The sequence below is a fragment of the Myotis yumanensis genome, unplaced genomic scaffold (genome assembly GCF_028538775.1).
Source record: "Myotis yumanensis isolate MYYU_CA2020_CCGP unplaced genomic scaffold, mMyoYum1.0.hap1 SCAF_8, whole genome shotgun sequence".
In the NCBI taxonomy this organism is placed as follows: domain Eukaryota; kingdom Metazoa; phylum Chordata; class Mammalia; order Chiroptera; family Vespertilionidae; genus Myotis; species Myotis yumanensis.
Window position 1 is genome coordinate 61,455,655 of NW_027223759.1, and position 9,449 is coordinate 61,465,103.

The 9,449-nt window shown below is 42.1% G+C and overlaps 1 non-coding gene across 1 annotated transcript; it reads right to left on the reverse strand.

Moving 5' to 3' along the window:
- Window positions 1–8,157: 8,157 nt before the first annotated feature.
- On the reverse strand, window positions 8,158–8,264 carry LOC139015849 (U6 spliceosomal RNA). Its single transcript, XR_011472505.1, has one exon. It is a non-coding gene; the product is annotated as a U6 spliceosomal RNA (small nuclear RNA).
- Between the last annotated feature and the right edge of the window lie 1,185 nt (window positions 8,265–9,449).

Genomic DNA, 9,449 nt, shown 5'->3' on the forward strand with positions numbered 1-9,449 from the left:
CAGGAAAGGGCTGGAAATTAATCTTTACTTAGGTCAAATAACTAACAGCAGATACCCTTCTTTGTTCATTTGCATTTTAAGGAAGCGCCAGGTAGAGCAGGGTGTGAATGTTCAACCTCTATAAAAAGAACATTCAGTGATGGTTTTGATGGATTAACCCAATCCAGGGTGGAGAATTTCTTTTCCCCTTTCCTAACTCTCCATGCGGAGGACAAGTATTTCCTCTTACCTCTGTACGTTTGGAAACCCCATCCTTCCTACCATCCAGCATATAGAAAACAGTGCCCAATGATGTGGGCTCTGATTTTGAGGGTTTCGACTTAAGAAATGTCCAAGCCTATAGAGAAATTTCATGAATTTATTTGAACCAAACTGTCGACAATTTCCAGGAAGCAAAATCTCAATGAATTGAGACAATGCTCCAAAAAAAAAAAAAAAAAAAAAATGACAGTTTTGCAGATTATTTTATACATTAGAATCAAAGGTGGAGACATAAGGAGGGTTACATGAGTTTCATTGGTGGTAGATTAAGGGGGCGAGAGGAAGCAAAGTGGGGAAATCTCTGGAATTGGATAAAAAGTAAAGGGGAGGGACACATACTTCTTTTATACTGGTGGGTACAGAATAGTTAATAATATTTACAGCACATAGAGATGGTATTCAGAAAACAAGATAACAATGAGGGATTCTGTGGTCTCATGCTCTGGTGTCTGGTTGTGCTTTAAGGGGTCTGATAAAAGAGGTTATTCTGATAATTCAAATGTATGTTATCCTAGATGCAGAAAGACAACGGACAGGCTCACTTAAGGTAAAGATTGACCTTTGTCCAGGAAGCTACAGGCCTAGGATATGAAGACCCTTCATGACCCACTTTTAGATAGGAATATTTATGTTCCGATAATTCTATGGGGGTACTTTTGGTCTCTGACTCTGTAGGGCCTGCCATGCTGGCCTCCCCTGAGCTTGTCTGGTTTAGTATGTGGCTCCTTTTTTGTCCACAAGAGGGTGCTCAATTCTATTGTAGAAGAAAAGAAAATGAGGTTTTTATATGGAAAAGATACAATAGGTGTGAGTGGGAACCAGGGGAGAGTAAGAAGGAAAGAAGAGCCCTCGCTTGTTTGGCTCAGTGGATAGAGTATTGGCCTATGGACTGAAGGGTCCCAGGTTCGCTTCTGTTAAGGGCACATGCCGGGGTTGTGGGCATGATATCCACTGGGGAGTGTTCAGAAGGCAGCCGATGAATGATTCTCTCTACAGTGGGGCCTTGACTTACGAGTGTCCCGACTAACGAGCTTTTTGAGATACCAGCTGTCTCTCCTCCGATTTTTTGCATTGAGTTGATAAAGTAATTTGAGTTAACGAGCTCCTTAACGAGCTCGGTCTCTGAAGGAATTAAACTCATAAGTCAAGGGCCCACTGTATTTCTCTCTCCCTCTCCCTTCCTCTCTGAAACCAATATAAATATACTTTTTTTAAAAGAAGGGAAAAAAGGGAGGAGTAGCAGAGGGAGTGCTGCCTACGAACCTACCTTGTAAGTTGCCTAAGGTAAGTGAGTACCTCTGCCCAACTCCCAGTACACAGCACTGAGGATGTGTCTGAGGAGCAGAGAGAAGATACACTGGACAAAAGGGCTCAGAAGTCTCTACCAGTCAAATGCTCTGCCTTCATGGATGAATGCAACCACCCCCTCAGCCACACACCTCCATCTCTTGGGCAGGTTGTGCAGTGACTTATTTTTCACATGCCAGTGACTGGCTGAAAACCCAGCAATACTGCTTTTTTTTTTTTTTTTTTTGCAGTGGCAGTTCCCCTTTTGGTCGCTTTCCCACAATGTTCCAATGCCCATAAGCCTGAGCATCCACTAGATACCTAAAGACAAGGTGGGAAGAACTACACATCTGGTTTGGACTGAAATTGCACTGAACAATCTTGAGATCTCCTAAGCTGGCACAGTGGTTTAGTGACATCACTATCACACAAACTCCCTTAAAAAACTGAGACTCTAGCCCTGAGCGGTTTGGCTCAGTGGATGGAGTGTCAGCCTGCGGACTGAGGGGTTCCAGGTTTGATTCTGGTCAAGGACACATGTCCGGGTTTCGAGCTCAATCCCCGGTAGGGGGCGTGCAGGAGGCAGCCGATCAATGATTCTCATCATTGATGTTTCTGTCTCTCCCCCTCCCTTCCTCTCTGAAATCAATAACGATATTAAAAAACAACAACAACAACAAAAAAACCAACTGAGACTCGAAAGTATAATTTCAAACATCTGTCAGAGGACAAGAGGAGAAGGCATTATAAATTCTTTTTAAATGTTTAATTAATTTTTACTGAAGTCACATTGGCTAATCACATATAAATTTCAGATGTACAATATTGTAATTTGATATCTGTATACTCTATTGTGTGCTTACCAGCACAAGTCTAGTTTCCATTTATCACTATATATTTGACTCCCTTTATGCAATTTCCCCCATTCACTCCCTCTGGTAACCACCATTCTATTGTCTGTATCTATGAGATTGTTTTTATTTTGCTTTGTTAGTTCTTTTGTTACTTTAAAAAAAAATATATATATATATTTTGTTATTGATTTTAGAGAGAGGAAGGGAGAGGAAGAGAGATAGAAACATCAATGATGAGAGAGAAGCATTGATAGGCTGCCTCCTGCATATCTCCTACTGGGGATCGAACATGTGCCCTGACTGGGAATTGAACTGTGATCCCCTGGTTCATAGGTTGACACTCAACCACTGAGCAACACCAGCTGGGCTCTTTTATTTCTTTCATTTTATATTCCACTATGAGTGAAATGATATGGGCTTTTGTCCTTTTCCATCTGACTTACATGCTCAGTCTCTGCTAACAGAGAAAACGTATGGAGCCCTAGCCAGTTTGACTCAGTGGATACAGCGTTGGCCTGCGGACCAAAGGGTCCTGGGTTTGATTCTGATTAAGGGCACATACCTTGGTTTCAGGCTCCTCCCCGGCTCGGGTCCTGGTAAGGGTTCATGCAGGAGGCAACCAATCGATGTGTTTCTCTCACATTGATCTTTCTTTCTGTGTCTTTCCCTCTCTCTTCCATTCTCCCTAAAAATCAATGGAAAAATATTCTTGGGAGAGGATAAATAAATAAATAATGTATTGAAAATGTCAGGTCGATATGCGCAGAGGCGAGAAAGGAAGAGAGGGAAGAAAAGCAAGTTCTAAAAAATCACATTATCCTTAAAGACTGGATTTGAATAACAAGACATTGTGGGAAAATGCAATTCTTTGGCAAACAGTATGAAAACCAAAACATAAATTATATCATTATTAACTATATTTTGCAATGTTGGAAAGAGAAAGAAAATGCAAGAGGAGAAGGAAAGAAAAGGGTGGAGCTCAGTGAATTACAACTATGTCAGTAGAATTACAATATTCCTAGCAGCACTTGGCATTGTACTCCCTGGCCCTCTGTAGTTTTGTGGGATCCTGTGATTATTTCTGGCTAATAAAATGTGAGCAGACATGGTACATGTTATCTCAGAGGTGAGCATTTGAGAACTCTCTTCCCCCCTTGGCATGGAGGGAAACATTTGAGATGGTGGCTGTTCCATTACCCGAATCCCTGATTGATCCCTGATGTTATGTAGCATAAACAAAATGTAAATCTTTATTGGTTTAAGTCACTGATATTTTGGGGTTGTTCATTACTGTTAGCAATAATTAATCTGTTGTGATTTATAGAAAGAAATGAGCTTATGTGGGTATTAAAACAAAGGATGTCCCAGCCAGCGGTGACTTGTTAGGTCTGATCAAATTATTGGATCGATACCCCCTCCCCTGGGAACTGATCTGTAGACCACTTCACAACCGACATTCCCTTTTGCTTAGACTCATTCCACTTGCTAAGACCATTATCCTTCCCCTCTGGACCTTCCCAGGATCTGGACCCACCCAGAGATTTCTCCGCCCAGAAAAAGCCTGCCTAGATAGAGTCCTTTAAAATCTCTAACTCCCAGTCCCTGGGTGCTGATGCCATTTGGGCGCTCAGCCCACCTGGTTTTCCAGATGACATAACAAATGTATCATTTTGGCCTCGTGCGTTCCTCCTTCAGCAACCTTATCATTTGGTGCTGAAACCTGGGAGGGTTCCACAGGGAAGGGGAGCCATTGTTCTGGCTTCAGTCACCCAAGTTTGCTACTCGGAGAGCAGTACGCAGCGGCAACTCAGCCAGTCAGACTGCCCCTCTAGGTTGACATCAGCCAGTCCAGCAAGGCTACCCTCTGGATATAGTTTGGAGCTCCCAGACCTCCTGGGACTGGCCACAGCAGACTGAAGCTGCCTAAGCCCTGACAAGGCCCCACAGGCTTACATCACCAGGACAGAGCCTCAGATAATGATTGTGGTAGCAGGTAAGCCAATCTCCTTTTTAATTGACACTGGGGCCACTTACTCTACCCCCCCTGAATTCGCTGGGACCCTTGTCCCCTACTCAGTCTCTATTATGGGGGTTGACAGACTAATCTCACAGCCAGTAGTCACCTCACTTCTACACTGCTTCTTACTAGACACCCCTGCCCCCTTCCCAAAGAACAACCTTTTTACTGCAAAACTGCAAACACTTACTTAACAGTCCTGATACCATCAGAAGCTGAACTCATCATCACCCAAACCTTAGCATGTTATCTCTAAGGAAAAATGTGGCAGTTTTAAATCCAAGGATTTGGAGGCCTGGAAACTGCAGTCCTAGAACAGGATGCAGGGCCTGCTCCCTGCCCCTCTTTGCCTTTTCTCCAGCCTCAAATGCCTGTACATAATTTTCCAAAGTCTTTGGTCACTTAAAAACTTTGGAGCATTGCTGGGTTAAATGGTAAACATCTAAATATTTCAATAAGTTTCAAGTTCACCTGATTTTAGCTTTTGTTACAGAAAATCTATTAAGTAGATTTGGAACTGTTAATGTAATGTCATGTGTTTTGTTAAAAATGTATTTTTTTGAAAGTGATAGTGTTCTAAGAAATGCTGGTGGTTTACTTTTTGGTTATCATTGGAAAACCAAGGTTCCTCTTACCACTTATGCTCAGACCAGGAGGGGCATTGCCCTCCTTCCCCTCCTTGCCAGCCTAGGAATAGTTACAGGCCTAGGCACTGGGAGAGGCGGACTGGCAACCTCCCTTTCCTACTATCAGAGCCTAAACAAAGACCTTGCAGACAGCTTAGAGGAGATTGCCCCAAGTATTGTCATAGTCCAGGACCAGATAGATTCCCTGGCAGCAGTTACCCTTGAAAATCAAAGAGGACTTGACCTCTCACAGCTGAGAAAGGGGGGCTATGCCTATTCCTAGAGGAAGAATGCTGTTTTTACGCCAACCAGTCTGGCATAGTAAGGGATAGAGCCAAGAAACTAGTTGACAGGGCCTCCAAAGTCCAACAACATCTTTGGGAATCCTGGGGCACCTGGCTATGGAATCTTAACTGGACCTCCTGGCTGCTACCTCTAGTTGGACCCCTCTGAATGCTCTTCCTGGCACTCATCTTTGGCCCATGCATCCTAAGAGCTCTTTCCTTGTTCCTCCAAAACCACATTCAAGCAATTACCAATAGATCCATAGGGGAAATGATGCTATTCCAGACCTACACTAGGGATCATCCCCTCCCTCAATCGCTGACTAATTAGGGACATCTCTATACTCCACCTAAGCATAAAGAAGTTACAGAAAAATGAGATTAGCCTTCCTCAGCAACCCCCGCTTGCAGGAACCCCAGCTTATAGGAGAAAAAAAAAAGAGAGGCTGGAATGTTAGGCACATTCTTGAATTATGGCCTGCTTGGGGCTCTTGCCCCTCCCAGCAATTTTCCTGTTATTCTCATTATAGGTTTCATGATTAATGGCCTTTACTTTCCAGTGAACCACCTCACCCAGTTTCCAGTGGACTGCCTACACCTGGACCCCACCTGCACCTGGTTTGACTGGTTACTCTAACTGACCTTTACAAGAGACATAAGTATCCCGCTCCCCCTACTCTGCCCCACTGATGCCAATTTGGTCTCAGCCTTTCTGCTAGCAGATGTAACAATAAATTCAGAATTCTTTACCCCCTTTGGCCTTATGCATTCCTCCTTCAGTGACCCTAACATGGCCGAGTGGTTGAGTGTTGACCCATGAACCAGGATATCAGGGTTTAATTCCTGGTCAGGGCACATGTCTAGGTTTCAGGCTCAATCCCCAGTAGGGGGAATGCAGCAGGCAGCCAATCAATGATTCTCTCTCATCACTGATGTTTCCATCTCTCTCTCCTTCTCCCTTCCTCTCTCTGAAATCAATAAAAACATATTTAAAACAACAACAACAAAACAAAACAACACACACACACACACACACACACACACACACCACACACACACACAAAGGGTGACTTCAGAGGGTTGGGGATCTAGGGACATTTGGATATGAAAGTTCCTATAAGGAGATGAACGAGGAAGAGGAGGGGAAGAGAACCAGGAGAAGGAGACGATAAATTTAATTAACATCCTCTCTTCCCCCAACCCCACCTCCTTACAACACAGAGCTCCCCAATTGGTCTATGAGCTGCCTTCTAAACTTGTTTACCAGTATTCCTTCATATGCATTCATTCCAATCAAACTGTTCCCTATACCTCTGATTAAGTCTTCAGATTGCTTTGTGTCTCCTTCCACTCATCATCCCTTCTTTCAGTAGAAAAGCTGGAGCTATGCTATGGGAAGGATAGGAACCAAGCATAGATCTTCTTTCAATACTGTTACCAAGCGTCACTAGTGAGAAAAGTCTGAGACTTCATTCTTTTTAAAAAATATGTTTTTAATTGATTTTTAGAGAGAGGAAAGGAGAGGGAGAAAAACATTGATGTGAGAGAGAAACATCGATTGGTTGCTTCCTGCACACACCCCTACCAGGCATCAAGCCTGCAACCTGGGCGTGTGCCCTGACCAGCAACCTTTCAGTGCATGGGACAACATCTAACCAACTGAGCCACATCGACCAGGGCTGAGACTTCGTTCTTGATTTTTAACTTTCCTTTCACCAATTTCATCCAATCCAGTTCTATGTTCTGTAGTCTCTACATCCAAAACAAAATGGTGGCAGAGATTGTTAGATAATTAGCAAACCAGGTTCCCTTTCTACCTGGACACAGTCATAAACTACATTTCTCTGCCTCCTTTGCAGTTAGGTGCATATAGTATGTGGCTAGTTACTAGAGTGTGGGTTAACTTGATGCCTATCAGTTTCAGACCAGGCCCATAGGAATCTCCCACATGTGGTCCCCTATTCGCCATCTGAAGACTGAATGAGGAAGACTGTTGTGGCCCTAGAGTAGAATATAGTCAAAAGGTAGAAGGAGTCTCATTCTCTCTGTGACCAGATAGAGAGATGCACACCAGTCAGGAACTCAAAATAAAATGCTACCGTGTTAAGCCACTGAGGTTGGGACTTACTTGTTACACTAAGACCATTACATTGTATTACAGTAGTTCCCCCTATCCTTGGTTTCACTTTTTGAGGTTTCAGTTACTTGTAGTCAACATGGTCCAAAAATGTTAAATGGAAAATTCTAAAACTGCAACAATTCATAAGTTTTAAGTTGCATACCATTCTGAGTAGTGTGATAACATCTCTCACTGTTGCTCTCCATCCGGCCTGGGACATGAATCACCACTTTGTCCGGCGTATGCACCCTGTATATGCTGCCCACGCCTTAGTCACTTAGAAGTCATCTTTGTTATCAGATCAGTTATCAGAGAGAGAGAGCTACCACATTCACATAACTTTTATTACAGTATATTGTTATAATTGTTCTATCTTATTATTGTTGTTAATCTCTTATGTGTCTACTTTATAAATTACACTATGTTTTTTCATATATATACATACAGGTATATATGTGAAAAAACATAGTATATTTAGAGTTCAGTACTATCTGTGGGGGGGTCTTGGAATGTATCCCCTGTGAATAAGGGGGGACTACAGACTACCTGCCTCTTTCTATCTTTATGCTTCCGCCTTAGTTCATGACACCATAATCTCTTGCTTGAACGGTTACAATAGCCTCCTGGTTCCCTCCTTATACTCTTGCTTCTTACAAGTCATTTTCTGCGCAGCAGCCTGAGTGATTTCTTCTTCTTCTTTTTCTTTTTTAAAAAAATGGAATGCTTTAAGAATTTGCATATCATCCTTGCGAAGGGGCCATGCTAATCTTCTCAGTATCATTCCAATTTTAGTATATGTGCTACCGAAGGGAGCACTGAGTGATTTTTTTTAGAAGTATAAATCAGAAGTTGGAACTTCCTTGCTAAAAACCCAGATTATCCTGTGACACTAAAATACCATCAACCTTTTTATCTTGGTTGCTAAGATCCCACATTCTCTGGTTCCTATTCACATTTCCAACCTCACCACACTGCTCTAACTTGAACATGCCAAATTCATTTCCATAGTAAGGATTTTGTAATCACTGTTTCCTTTTTCTGGGAATGATCTTTCCCTTCATTTTCTTTCTGGTAGTCATATCTCAGCTTCATATCTCAACTTAATTACTACCCTCTCAGCGAGGCCTTCGTTGCCTAATCTAAAGTATCCTCCCATCATTCTTTTTCTCACTTTATTTTTAAAAATATATTTTTATTGATTTCAGAGGGAAAAGGAGAGGGAGAGAGAGATAGAAACATTAATGATGACTGGGGTGGTGGGGAGGAGGATGGGATCGGGCTGGAAGAGGTTAATGGGGGAAAAAGAAGGATCTATGTAATAATTTCAACAATAAAGATTTTTAAAAAAAGAAACATCAATGGTGAGAGAGAATCATTGATTGACTGCATCCTGCACACGCCCTACTGGGGATTGAGCCTTCAACCCAGGCATGTACCCTGACTGGGAATCGAATATGACCTCTCTTGGTTCATGGGTCAATGCTCAACCACTGAGCCATACTGGCCATTCTCCCATGGCTTTTTATTATAGGATTCTATTTTTTAAAGGTCAAGTTTGTTGAGATAGAATTTATATACAATTGTGGAGCCATCACAATCAACATGTAGAGTATTTCTATCACCACATTGACGTTCCTTCATTATCACCTTATTTTAAATCTCCACATTAAATTTATTGCAATCTAATATTCTTTCTTGTTTATGTATTTATTCATATTTTACTCTTTTGTTTCTTTTTTTCTTTCTTTCTTTTGTTTCTTTTATTGTCATCAATATAGGACCTTACTTCCTGGGTTACCTCTGTACCCACAGTACCAGGAACAGTAACTGGTACATCATAGACTGAACAAATATTTGTGAAAGGGATGAAGGGATAGAGAGAGAGAGAGGAGGAATAGACCTCTTTGAATCTCTATGTTTTCATATACCCAATGAGAACATGTAAAAATATCCCTTTTAGATTAGCCAAAAAACATATATGCATAACCCATGGACACAGAC